This window comes from Crocodylus siamensis, chromosome 5 (genome assembly GCF_052110815.1).
Source record: "Crocodylus siamensis isolate JL-2025a chromosome 5, ASM5211081v1, whole genome shotgun sequence".
Lineage (NCBI taxonomy): Eukaryota > Metazoa > Chordata > Crocodylia > Crocodylidae > Crocodylus > Crocodylus siamensis.
In genome coordinates this window covers 29447438-29462113 of record NC_143399.1, presented here as the reverse complement: position 1 = coordinate 29462113, position 14676 = coordinate 29447438, and the positions used below count along the sequence as shown (strand labels likewise).

General features: G+C 42.3%; 1 long non-coding RNA gene across 1 annotated transcript in view; it reads right to left on the bottom strand.

The window, feature by feature from the left end:
- Positions 1-4748: 4748 nt before the first annotated feature.
- Positions 4749-14676, bottom strand: part of LOC149863660 (uncharacterized) — a 100129-nt gene continuing 90201 nt past the window's right edge. The window contains exons 4-6 of the long non-coding RNA XR_016442639.1: positions 13339-13929; positions 6811-6913; positions 4749-6718 (exon numbers count right to left, since the gene is read on the bottom strand). This is a non-coding gene — a long non-coding RNA (uncharacterized LOC149863660). The remainder of the gene's footprint in view (positions 6719-6810; positions 6914-13338; positions 13930-14676) is intronic.

Below are 14676 nucleotides of genomic sequence, written 5' to 3'. Positions count from 1 at the left end.
GCTGTTTGAAGCACCAGTCATCCTTTTGTTAAGTGTTTGTACAGAGCCTAGAACAACAAAGCCCTGGTACCTGATTGCCATTACCATAATCCAAGCAAAAATAAAAACTGTTTATATATGTGCTTCTGTGTAAAGGAATTACCAGAGAACACTGTAGAGAAGAGGGCCCAAATACGAGAGGACTAGCAGCCCGGTGGGAGAGAGAGTAGGTTCTTCCATTAGCAAGCAAAGGAAACTGTGATGTGGTAGGGGGACATATATCATTTCCATTTTCTAAAACACACTTGAGAAGAATTCCCACAGCCCTAGACCTTGTTACACTAATGTTTTCAAATATACCAGAGACAGGTTTCAAGAGTGAACACAGCTATACAGCCACATTTTCAGGTCCCACAAAGGCCTGAGAGAGTGGGTGCACTGCACATGTTTGGGTCTGCCTCTCCCTGAACATGCCATGCTCACAGTGTAGTTCTTACCTTATCTGTGGTTCTAGTTTGTGAGAACTTTCATCCCAATCTGTGCAGAGGGCTACTCAGTAAAACTAACAGGCCCTCATTCTGCAGTGAGATCTGGCAGTGAAGATACATGGAAGTCACACTGAAAGAAAAAGAACTTTGCAAAGGTCCTAGCATCCTCGCTAGTAGCTCACAAAAGAGGATAAAGGCCATGTTGTACACAATAAAACTGATCTCCAAGAACTGCATGCAGAACAATGTTGTTCTAATATGCAAAAAGGAATTAGATTATATTGTTACCCTGTATCTCCAAAGGAAGGCAGTACACCATTGTGCAGTATTTTTGCATATTTTTCTTATACAAAGTCACACTGGAATCAATAGTACAAGTACCCCATTCGTTTCAGTGGCATTTGGTTTCTTATTATAAATGCTATCAGAAGGTAAATACCATCAGTGTTAAGGTATGCAGTGGAATAATGAGATTTTAATACTGTATGGTGTTGACAACTCAAAAATGTTTTAACAGGTTAAAACTTCTTCTGGTCATTAAAAAAAAAACCTGAAAAGAAAAATGTTCCTTCAAGCTGACAACTCAAGTTTCATACATAAAGTGCCAAGATACGAGACCATGAAAACTGCACAGACACAAATTTTCAAGATGCAACCAAAACACAGAAACCTGCAGTAACATGATCACTTATTAAGCAGCCTGGCAAAAATTCTTACAGCAGAAAAATCAGATTTTGGCTGGTCCATGAGAAATCAAAACAGGTTTATTCTTGTAATAACACTCTTCCCAGGTTTCCACCAGAGCACTTAGTGTATTTTCCACATATCAGTGAATGTCTCTTCTGACTCCCCTCTAGATAGATAGAGAAATCAACACACAGAGAGATTACACAATGACTTGCCCAAGATCAAACAGCAAGTCAGTGGCAGAGTGAGACCTGATCTCCTGATTGCTAGTTTCATTCTCCAACTACAAGACATCCCCTGTCTACCCCCGCCTCATAAATTTTTGCAAGGCAGTTTTGTCCCTGCAAAAACATGTTTATAAAATGATCGTTATAGCTTATAGCTCCACTATTTATAGAGCAATAGAAATGACAGCATTTCTCTGCATCCACTGCAAATCCTGCTTACCTGACTAGGATCTTATTCTGTGCCCATCAGGATGATATCCAAGTGCCTTAGAGATTTAAAAGACAAGAATGTCTCTTTAGTTTTTTCTTTCCTTCATTGCATTGGGAGTGTTTGGAAGTATAATTTAGGGAGGCCTAGGTGAGCAAACAGGTACAGATCTAATGCAAAAGGTGCCAAGTTCATTCTGATCTCTTCCAGGAGTGAGCTCACAGCTGGAGGCCAGTTACTGAGGAAACTCCATTTCCTGAACACAGTTTCACGGTCCTAGTGAAACAGGGGTGTCCTGGGAAATCGTAGTCATGCAGGAGGAGGTAGCTGGGTAAGCCCAGAAGGACACTGAAGATATAGCCTGAAACTTCCAATTAGACCCATTATTTAAGACTAAGCTTGTGCAGTGAGTGAACAGTATGCTGGGGTGAGGCAAGTTCAATAGCTCACACTGTAGAATAGATGGGCTTATGTGCTCTTAAACACCTACATGAACTTACAGGCAGTTCCAGTCCTATATACTGTGGTGAAGTTAGGGAGTGGGACATAAATATATGAATCACCGTCACTTGGCCCAAATTTGACAGTCTCCAGGTATGTCAGAAGGATTTCATGGTAGCTGTTTGGGTGCCCAGAAGCAGCACAGAGCCCAGGTAAATACGGAGGTGGCAGACTGCCTTAACAATCTAAAGGCAGGTGCTGTCCATAGAGCTTCTACTAGAGAGGCGGTAGGTTTTGAACAGTGATTCCCTCCCCTCACCAGAATCACCAACTAACTCCTATTGATTGAGCTGCTGATCTCAGCCAAACTCTTGGATGGCAGGGAGACAATGCTGTTGGTACGTGATATGAAGGTGAATGATAGAGAACTAGATTTCATATATTTATGGCTGACAAAAGCTTATGCTTGCTCTGTCTTGCTCTATAAATATATCTGCTTGGTTAGTCTATAGGGTACACATCTACCCTGCCTTCTACTTTAGTCAGTGCAGGATCAGTCTCCCTAGCAGCTTCAAGTAGATATTTAACAGGCCAGATCAAGAGTAGGCAATCTCTGGCATGGGTGCCAGAGCCTGGTACACAAAAGCATTTTGCTTGGCATGTGTCCCTTGGGGCAGGTGGTGGGGAAAGAGCCAGGGCTGAGCAGCTGCAACAAGGATCTGGCCCCTCATGTCTTGCTTGCCATCCATCCCTGGCACTCCAACATCTTACAAGTGGAGGTTGCAGGTGTTTTTGAAATTTTGCCCCAAAAAGTTGCAGACCCCTGGGCTAGATCTTTGTGGGACTCTGCAGATAAAGTATCTGAAAGCTGGGGTCTGTGTTGACTCCCTCATTTCCATCTAACAGCAACAACTGAAGCCATCTCAACATGATCTTGTTAACTCTGCCACATCACTGAGATGGAACAAGGGATGAGTTCATTAAATTCAAATACTGTGTAGTGGTCCAGCAATAGGAATATAGGTAAAAGACCCTTGTTCCTATGTGCTTCAAATCAACCTATCAGCCTGGTCTCTGTCCCATATACTGAGATGAAGTCTGACTCAGAGGGGTCTACACTAACAATAATATTAAGAAAGATTTGGAGATGACCCACTCAAAAATGGAAGGTTTGATATGGCACATTTTAAGATACTATGTTTGAGAGACAATAGTGTCCTGGTATGTATTCTCCCAGGAAGCAAAATCTCACCATTTAAAAAATTCCCACTACTGGAGTTTGTGAAATTCCTTCCTACAAGCAAACTGCAAATACAGCACTGTAACAAAAATTCCAAATTCATGCAAATGCTGGAAACTGACAACCAGTGCTTTCATACAGCTGCAATTACTGTGCATTTTCAGTAAGTAATTTTAACACACATGATCAGTCCTTGGAATAGAAAGTGAAGCCTAAGTGAAATGGCTGTAAGTAAAAGCACTCAAATATCACAAGGCATGAGGAATGGATGCAGCCCATTGGACTTTTGATATGAAAGGCTGTGGCCATGTACATTTGCATTGCCCTCAGACAAAGAGCAGGGCATAACTGACATTTCCACTCCTCTTGCAGACCATTGCCATGTTTCATTAGTTAATAGCATGTGTAAATGCTGTTGTATGATCCTGATGGGGGTTATTCAAATCCTAAAAAAGGGTGGGCCTGCAATGTTTTTTCCTGCTGGATGGCAGAGCAACAACAAAGAACATCGACTTCTCTGGGGCCCTCTTCTCACTGCTTGAGGAGCTCAGGAGTTTGTGTAGTTTCTACTGGGGCTCGTTCAAACCACCTCCAAACTCACAATTAGTCCTCAAGCAATAAAGAGCACACCAGCATCCTGCACACACTCGGAAGAGTCTCCACATTTAAAATACCCAAACCAATTAAAAATTAAAGGAAATTACATGTGGACGTAGGCCTGGTGGCTTCAGTTTAAGTTTGTGAATTCAGTACTTGTGAACAATACACAACTGACTGCTCTGGAGACTGAAGATCTCCATTTTTTTTGCATAAAGTTACTACAGCATGGACAGGAGGAGGGCTGTTTCCATACTCTGGCTCTATGTTCACCTGAAGAGACAGCTTCTAGGCGCTCAGATAGAGGTTTTATGGCATATTCAGTCCTTCAGCAGACAGATAGTTATCTCTGTTAGTCTGAAGTGAGTCAGAAGGGAAGGTAGGTGAAGGCAGGTAGTTCACTTCATCAAATACTTTGGTTCATGAAAGCTTATGCTTTCTCTATATATCTTATCTAGTTAGTCTATAAAGGCACATACCTACTCTGCCTTCTAATATTCAGTCCTTGTCTTCAAAGAGTAACACCAACTGTGGTGGTGGATAGGGTCATCGAGTTCATCTCACGTACACTCCTGAAGCCTCGTACCACCAGCCTTGCAGGGAGTAGCTTAAAATTTGTTTTATTTTTACAGTTACTCAAAGTTAGTCAATGCCATTCAGCCTGAACAGCCAAAGATTTCCTACAGGACAGGTCAAGTGTCAAGACTCCAAGCCAATGCCCATCCAGTGATAATAGTTTTCACTGCGACCAACCTGACCGGATTCAGAGCAGTAAGCTCCTCTACTTCTGTTCACAACTACAAATGAACAGGACAATACTCAAGTAAACACAGAAATGTTAATAGGGTTTTATTAATACTAAGGGAAGCCAATGTATACAGATATTAGTTTTGCTAATAAAATAATAGCCTTTTATTTGCTGATGTATTAAACATTTCACACATACCACCAAGACTGATGTTTAGCCAAAAGCATACTGTATATAGGCAAGAGGAGTGTCAGAAAACTCAGAATTATAAATGCTGACAAAAGAAACAAAGCAGGGGTGGCCCACCTGCGGCACAGATGCCACAACTGGCCTGGAGAGCCTCTGCATGTGGTATCTGATAGAACAGGGAGGGCACAGGGAGCGCAGTAGCAGCGAGGGCCGGAAGCAAAAAGCAGAGCAGCAGCATAGTTAAGAAGTACCAGCCAGGGAGCAGAAAGCTGAGCAGCAGACCAGATAAGGGAAAGGGCTTGGAGTGACACTCGGGGAGGGTGCAGGATAAATTTAAGGGAGGACCTGCCAGAAAGGTTGGCCCTGACTGAAACAGGGAATGCTCACATATGACCTTTAGGGAGTAGCACCTTCTTACTCTATACCATCACCTTGAGGTACCAAAACTATCCTGATAGGTGGATTATGGGACCAGTGTTGTACCAATTATTCCATTTGGGAAAACCCGAGCCATCTCCACGCTGAAGGCACGTGGCTGCAAATTCAGGTGTTTCGTAATAAAACACTTCCCCCAGCTCTGATTTCCTCCTTCCCGTGTCCTTGAGAATGCAGTCGTGTTTGGATGGTGAGGCAGCTGCACTTTAGCACTGCCACAGTCCTGGTGGTCAAGGCCTGTGTTCTTGACAAAGAAAGCACTCCTCTAACTGAACCTGAGTAATCCTTAACGAGTCTTTGCATCTCGTGATAAATTTCATAATTATTCAGCTCCTACTACTAACACCAAAATTCATCACTCAAAGCAAATTAGCCGAGATTCATTAGAATAAGACATCTAGTAGGCACATGTACTTTATTAGCCTCTTACACCAATAGTTTTAATTAGGTACATATTTCACAGCTCTAGAGCTACTCAAGTGAAGGGCTGCTTTTATCTCTTTTATTTACAGTAACAAGCTATCAAACAAATACCACCATAATTAAACTTGGATGCAAAAACTGTTTTTTATTAATAGCAATCTATTCAAATCTTAGGTTTTGCAAACCTGAGATAATTTTATTAATTAAATAAGACCCTTCAATTGACTAACAAGAGGGGGTTGGGTACACCTACCTTTGAGATACATGATTTTCCATTATTATTTTTTCCTCCCTGATGGTTTCCCTCTATCTCACCTTCAGGAAAAAAGAAGATCTCTCCATCAGATATTTTAGTGATGAGAAAAGTGATTAAAATCCAGAACATTTTTAAATTATTAATAAGGAATTTAAATGATGTTATAAAGAGGGAAATACAGGAGAAAATGTTACACATTCATGGAATTTTTACTCATGCATAATAATAAGTTGAAAACACTTTAGTTATAATACTTTCTAAATTAAAGAGGAAAAAATCTATTTCACAAGCTTTTTACACAGCTATTAAGTGTCAATAAATGATAAATGGCGCCATCTGCTGGATATTATGTTCAACTAGTTTTTTAATTTTCGGTCCGAGCAGAAACCAGAGCTTACATATGCTATTGGGTCAGACAATGTGGGCCCCGCTTACATTATATGGGTTTTGTTTAGTATTTGTTACTCAGACAAATCATCCACTGAAGCCAACGGAAGATCTGTCCAAGTCTGGAGCATACAAACGTGAATAAGATACACAGTGAGAGAAAAAGGAATATGGAAAGGCAGCTATAAGGCATTATATTTGCTTATGTAGAAAGTGCCTGGTTTAGTCTCTGTTTATTGCACATTCTCTCTTAGCAGCACGTGTCATTAACATTGCTCAACAGATGTCTAGATCTATGTACATTTTTAAAAGATACAAAGATGACTAAAACTCCTTTTCCGATAGCAGAAAGCGAATGAATTGGTCTCGCACATTTGTCCCAGCTGGTTACTTCATTGATATCTAGTGTAATTCTAGGTAGAGAATCAAAGAAAATAATATTACAGACAGTAATTATATGAAAAATGGCACTGTTTTGCACAACAAACCTTCTCCATGTACCTACCTATTCAGAGCCAAATCTACTGCTTTGTGTAACAAAACCAAGCTCTTGCTCCTCTTTAGTTCTATTAACACTTCTGTATCCATCTAGCTGTGTGGATTCCTTCCTGGGTCATGGACAATTAAAATGTATTAAAATTCAACTAATCTCCTTCCCTAGCAGTAGAAACAAAAATCTGGTGGATGAACTTACAAGGACAGAGACACTCATCCCTCCCCACATTTTCCTCCCAGTCCCAGGCAACATGGATTTGTGAGCTGAATCTCCTGTGTTTTCTGTAAGGTAGTAGACACCGAGGCCCCAGAGAGGCCTGCCTGCATGTTGTGTTCTCTACTAGGACTTCACTAAGAAGTGTGCAGCACTGCTGAAGATCACATGATTTCACAGGTGCTGACAAAGCACCCTCTGAACAGTGGCATCCCTGAAGGCTCAAGGGGACCCTCAGCCCATGCTTCTAGTGAGGGCTTTCCCATCTTAGGTTGTATCTGCAGAATCCGTGTAACAGGCCTGCAAAAACAAAAAAGTAAGCACTGTGCTCACGGTAAGTGAAATATTTCTTTTCCATCTTTTGTACCTCAGTTTACTTCTTTGCTGGGGTACAGAATACTGATAAGTTTCTTCAGGACTTTGAGTTCTATTTGAACCACAGGTAGATATATGGATACATATAAATAATTATATTTCTGAGGAAAATCTCTAAAAGGCAAAACCCCCCCAAAAACTATGTATGTACCTAAAATGCACAGCAGGTTTTACTTACAAATCCATCATTGGAAATATTATCAAAAGCCATTTAAAGATAACATTTCCAGGGTTTTCTCCAAGATTAGCACTTCTTACCATGTTCTAATACAACCTTTAATGATACACATATAATCCATATATACATACAATTCCCTAGGGCCCTTCTCTGAGTGAATTTACCCTTCTCATTCTCTGTGAAAAGGTGTTCAATCCATCTGAAGGACATTTGGAATCAGGTGATTGTCCGACAGCCTCCAGCCCCTCTGCAACAGTACAGCTGAGGCTTTGGAATATCAGACTGCAGTCTGTACAGATCCTGCAACAAATTCTAGCCATCTTCTAAGGCAAGGGAGCCTGTGGTCTTAATCCAACAAAACTAACAATGCCACTAGAAGACAGTCCTTCTAGCAGAACGTCTTGGTCCTTGTACTGCTCTACGGCTGGTTTCTTCAGCCCAGATCCCACTCCTTTGATCCCCTGTTGATTCCATATTCAAGATCTACAGAAGTTGATACTTTGATTTCAACTTACATTGCGATGTATTACCCTATCTGTATTATACCCCATAGCCTGCACCAAAGGTGACCACTTACATTTTTTGTTTCTTGTGCATAGAACTAAGATGTAGCCTAGGTTATTTTGCTTCTTGCAAAGCAGAGCCTTTCCATCTGCAGACTGCTTATCTTTGCTTACAAGCAGTAGAGACAGGAAGGGTGTGTCTCCACATGCAATTAATGCACATGAATAAGCTCTGGTGCTTACTGCTGCAGAGTTTATTGCTACTGTGTGCCATGTCTTCACCTAAGCCCAAGACCACAACATGTTAAATCGGGTCGGAGCAGCCCTGTCTGACCAGGGTTCTCGGGGCTCGACCTCCCAGCCTGGCTCAATGTGCTGTGGAGGGACTGGCTGGGATGCTTCAGCATGGGGCTAGCTAGCAAGCAACCCTTGCACTGAAGCACCCTTGTGCCCCAACAAGCCAGGGCAGCATCTACATGTGCACTGCTGTGGAGTGAAAAAGTCCACAGAAGGATAATGCTTGTATTTGGATTCTGGATCATTCTTGGTTCAGCCTGCAGAGTAGGTTCCAGCTAGTTTGCAGATACACAGAGAGCCTAGACAGAAAGCAAGAAACCTTGTAGTCAGTTCAAGTTTCTTTCATTTTTTCCACCACTAATACAGCACTGGAAGCATATGGTTGACTCTTGCAGTTAGGAATACCATTTTTTACTGCAAACACTGAGCAAATTCAATAGGGGCTAGCTGAGAAAGATCGGACATGGAGTTCTGCAGTGGTAGTTTTAGCAAGTTTCTTCACAGCAGAACTACACCTTAATTCTGCTAATTACTTAAACAAGGTAAGAGCAGCCACAGCTAAGCCAAAAGAACGGCAGAAAGCCAGGGGTGGATCCAGAGGAAATGTAGCAATGCAATCACACCCCTGTCTGCCACTACTGCTACTGTCCCTAGGTGACCTGGGTGCAGGGAGCCCCAGAGCTACCTCTGCCCTGCTCCAGCCATGGACAGGAGGGAGCAACTGTGCAGGGTGCCAGTGTTGACTGGGGACAGTGGTAGCAATAAGTGGGTTTCCTCTTCCTGCACCTTCTCCCTGCCTCTCACACCTATCCCACATGCCCCGCTCTGTGTTTCCTGCTGGCTGGGAGCAGGCATTGGAAGAAAGAACCCAGCCTCCTCTCCCACCACGGTCCCTGACTGATGCAGGCACAGGGAGGAAATCCTTGGTACTGCCCTGCTCCAGCTGTAGGCCTCAGGGAGCAGCTGTGCAGGGAGTTAAGTTCAGCCAGGAACAGTGGCAGCCCTTCACAGTTTCCTCCTTCCAGCACCTGCTCCCCTGCCCAGCAGGGAACACTGGGCAGGGATGGGGAAGCAAGCAAGGAGCAGGCAGATGCTGGAAGGAGGAACCTGCATGCCATCACCACCTTCCTTGGCTGATCCTGGCATGCCACAGCCACTTCCCACAGCCCCAGCTGGAGCAGGGCAGAATCAGATTTGGGGTTCTCTGCACATACAGGTCAGCCGAGAACAGCAGCAGCAGTAGCAGGTGGGTCCCCCTGGTGTCCCCTGTTGGCCCAGGTGCTAAAGCCAAACCTTGCCTCCATCCAGCTGTGGTCTGAGCAGATAGTGTCCCACACCCTCCTCTAGGAAATCCTAGATCTGCCTGTGCAGAAAACTATGATATTAATGTGTTTGATTCTTAACCCCCCAGTACTAAAAATGCAGGAAATGACAGAATATCTACCTGTCAGTAGTGAAATGCACATAAGAAAATCCCATACAATGGAAATAGGGAAATACCAGCTCTTTTGATGTGTAAAATGGATAATCATGACCTGATTTTGGAATGGCTCTTCTAGTTTTCAGCAAGTATTCAATATTTTTTTCTGCTGTAAATTAAGGTATGCAAATGTGTTTTGATTTTTATTTCTTTTTTTTCAGTTTGCAAGTCATGCAGCCATAACTCTAGAAGCTGAACAAGAGATAAAATACAAAATACAAATAAAATTAAAACTATATATATAACATGATGGAGCTGACCAACCGAGATCATACATACAAGCTGAAAACAACTGACCCCCACCAAACATAACATTAATCTCATTCCCTCACCCCTCACTACCAAACCTCAACTCACAACTGACTATATGACTTAGATGAGATCTTCACCCCACAGGAGTTGATAGCAAAACTCCTACTGACTTTGAAATATGCCTGCAGGTTTTCTGACTCAGGCAAGAAGCTCCCTTCTCATGTACAGCAGATGGCCTCTATCTGATTGTAGCTGTAATGGTGGCCTCTTAGGGATCCAAGTCCAGGGGCACTAGGACTATATAGGCTAGTTCAAACAACCTAAACTTCCCCTGAATGCTAGTGCTAATCGTGGAGCTATGGACTAATAGGTTGTCTCCACAGTCAACTGCTTAACAAGTGAGCAGTCATATTCTGCACTCAGTTCAGAGTCCTGATTGCCTCTGGCTGTGGCCCCAAGAGTACATTGCAGTAGTTTAGTTTCAATGGACATGTCTACACATGCCTATTAATGTGCAACAATAAGTTCCAGAGCTTATCAATCCAGAGCTTATTGCTGCTGGGCACACATCTGCATGCCCAGTCCTTCCAGCATCTATACATGTCGTTCACTCCTGTGGAGGTTTTTTACTCTGCAGCAGGATGTACTGTGGAGTAAAGTAATTTACTCCAGCCTAATAGGGGTATGCATGTAGACACCAAGATGTTTACTGTACAGCCAATTAGTATACTGTACAGTAAATATCTGGTGTAGATGTGGTCAATGTGACAAAAGCCTGGATAATTACAGCAAAGCCATATCCAAGAGATATCACCACACTCCTCAAGAGATTAAACAAAAGGCTTTGGAGCACAGGTGCTAAGGGGGTTATCTATGACTTGACCAGGGTGTAATAATACATCTAAGTTTAATAATTCATCTTTAGAGAGCAGATCAAGTCCTTCAGTCCTAGGTGATGGTATCTCAATGAAAATCAGAAACAATAGCTACTATTATTTCATTTTTTCAATATCCTAACAAGCTCCACTCATCACATTCTCCCTTATCCTACTTATCAACATTGCCTTGAGACTGTAGCTCAAACAGCTAGGCTTCAGTCCATATATCTTTATATATCCATCTCAAGTAAGCTTATTCTTTCTCCAGCAATCTGGTATGATGGAGCTGTAAACCACCTGTTACTAGTATATTGAAGACACCCTTCCAAAAACCTTAGAGATGCATTGAACTGAGTCAAAAACACAAAAGTCTCCCACTTTGTATGAGGCAGAGGCGCAATTGTTTTAAAGTACCCTCAGAAACCTTTCACAAAGAAAGCAGTACAGTCTCTTAAAACCAACTCCCATCCATGCCTGTTAGGGAAATGGTTTCAATACCTTCATAATCAAGCTATCAAAGGGACCCACAGCACCCAGAAAGAAACTCTCTCTCTTTTTTTGGAAATGAAGAGCTGATGCTATAGGCCTTATGAAAGCAGAAAACTTTCACAATCATGACTCTGTAGTAAGCTGTTACATGCAAAGTTTTGTCCCAGTTTATATCCTTTAACTGTTTTACATTTTTGACATTGGAAGGAGGACATGTGTAACCATATAGTTAAATGCCTTGCCATCAGGTTAATATTTAATGCAACCAGCTGCATGATAGCTATGCTATGACTGAGATTTTTCCATGCACACAAGTCAGCAAATTCAAAAGTTATGACATATTCAGCAACTGTTATTTGCCTCTACATATACATGTATGCAGTATCTGACAATATTATAGATTATGTTTATTACATTTACATTATAGGCATTAAATTTGCTCCTAGGAAGAAGGCTCTTTCAAAGTCTATGCACCATGTTAAGACCTAATTAAACTTAACATTGATGGTTTCAGTGGTACATGGACCAGTGCTGGTGCTCTGGATATTAATGAATTTCACCCATATGTTACATGTGTGTAAAAATATTCACATTATGATTGCTGTTCCAAACCCCCCTTACCCTTTGTGTATATTAATTCTTTTCCTAATTATAGTTATTGGCACTGAATTTCCCCCCGAGTTACTTTGTATTTTAGCAGGGGAGCTGGGGAAAGAGAACCTCCATAGACTGCACAGTTCCCTGTGTGATCTATACAATAAATAAAGGTGTGGGACGCCAGATACAGTTCACGCACAAGCATGTGTATATTCCCAGTGTCACACCTGCACATATTTAAATGATTGCACATTGACATAAATGCAGTGCGTACATGTGTGCCTGTATCTGGAGAATTGCACTTGTACATATAATGAAATGTTCAAAGAAACTCACTAAGTTTTGTTGAAATATCACCAGGTAAAACTGGGCACCTTTACTTTTTGCCTCTTGACATCTGGCCATCTTAAGAGAGTAACTTTGTTCTTCTCTGCCTTCTCTTTTCATGTTGTCTCATTCCATCTATGACTACCTCTCCCCCACTATTTATTTATTAAATATCTTAATGTGTGAATAGCCTCTCTCTACCTGGCTGGGTCTTGTTTAAAAGTAGGAACCACTTCTATTCCTCTATCTTTTACCCACTCCTTGTCTGTTGCTTCCTGTTTCTCCTTCATCTCTTGGTATTATTCCCCTTAAGAACCAAACCATGAAAGTCCTCTGTATGTACCATTCCTGTTGAAATCGAAGTCAATGGGAAACTGAAGAATTGCACCCTTCAAGAATATCCTCTTCATATCTTAGTTTGTGCACATGCCTCTCTGATAAGTACCATGTCTTCTTTCCCTGTAAGGCACATTGATTGCCTATTGGAGATGCCCACTGATGGAGGGAACACTGAGTCACAGAGCTCATATACAGTATAATATCCAGAACTTTCTGTATGTACTGCCATACATTCTTCAGGGCATTCTGCAAACCTCCACATGATTATCTCCAGTTTTTCAGGTGAGGAATTTGACCCATGGAATTTAAATAACTTGCCAACTAAGTGAAAAAAACAAAAACAAAGCTGAGATTGGTACCTAGCCTGGTGCCCTGCTACCTACAACTGAAAGCTTTCACCCAGGCCTTTGGAACCGCCAACATATCTAATTGCTAGAGATGATTAACAGCCCAGAGAACAGTGAAGAAACCTAAGTCAAGCCAGATTGCTACATAAACATTGGCTTAATAGAGGAGTGCAGAATAGCAGTGGTAGCAGCTCTGTTCTCATAAAGAACTTTGAAATTCTTTGATAAAAGGTGTTATACAACTAACACATGGTATACCTACCACTGCTTTAAAACTTCCTTTGCTGTATTTACAAATTGCACTGCAGAGGTGTCTCTACAGCCAGGGGTGTTATCTTAGGCACCATCTTCTCCTCACAGGGAAAGGTCTTTACAGCCTTCCCTCTCCCCGGCAGGTTTTGTCTACCTCTTTTCTGGCAGGTTTTGTCTACCTCTTTTCTTTAGATGGATGGCTTGGCTGAGGAGACACAAGGAGAGGCCTTATGAGATATGCTGGGGTTTATTGTTCTGTCACCATATAGTCAACAAGAACAAGTACTTATATTTCTATTGTGCCTTTCACTGAACCGAACAAGGTGTTCAACAGAACATTTTAATTATAATCCCACTTCTAACAGTGTGAGTAAAGGTGTTTAAAAACACAATCAAGCATGAAATAGAACAGTAAACATGCCATTTCAATTACAAAATTATGTGTAAGCACTTCCCTGCAATGTACAACATTTGAGGGATGAGACACATTTCAGAATCCTGTTTGAAAGCCTAGAGATGCTGGGCGTGTAGAATGATGCTGAGTACGTAGAAGGTGGGTTCAACTCTAGGATCTGTCCTTTCACACTCGGGCCTCGAAGCTCTGAAACAGACAGCAAAATACATGGGGGTTGCATTTAAATAACTATCCATCATCACTGCAAAATCCAGGTGGTCTTTTAGACTATGTACATGCCCAATACCTCCCCTGCTCTCTACCAGTGATGGTTAATTGCAATTGTGCAAATCTTCACTGCTTTAATAGATGCATATGGCCCAACATCTTTGGAACAGAAACAGCAGGGCACTCCCTGCAAGGACATGGATAGCATAGATTCATAGACTGTAAGGCTGGAAGGGACCTCGGAAGATCATCCGTTCCAGCCTCCCTGTACCAGGCAGGAAAGACAAGTGGGGTCAGGTGACCCCAGCGAGGTGACTATCCAGGCTCCTCTTAAAGATTTCCAGGGTAGGTGACTGCACCACCTCTGGAGGGAGCTTATTCCACAGTCTGGACACCCTGACTATGAAGAAGTTTTTCCTAATGTTAAGCCTGAAGCAGGCTTCCAGGAATTTGTGGCCATTACTCCTGGTTCGCCCCAGAGGTGCCCTGGTGAGCCCTGCTCCCAAGTCCCCTCTCAGCTTCTTTTTCAGGCTGAAGAGTCCTAGGTCCCTCAGCCTTTCCTCATATGGGTTGCCATGCAAGCCTCTAATCATATGGGCGGCCCTTCTCTGGACTCTCTCAAGCTGTAACATGTCCTTGTTAAAGTGCAGTGCCCAGGACTGGATGCAGTACTGCAGTTGAGGTCTCACTAGTGCTGAGTAGAGTGGAAGAATCACCTCCTTGGTC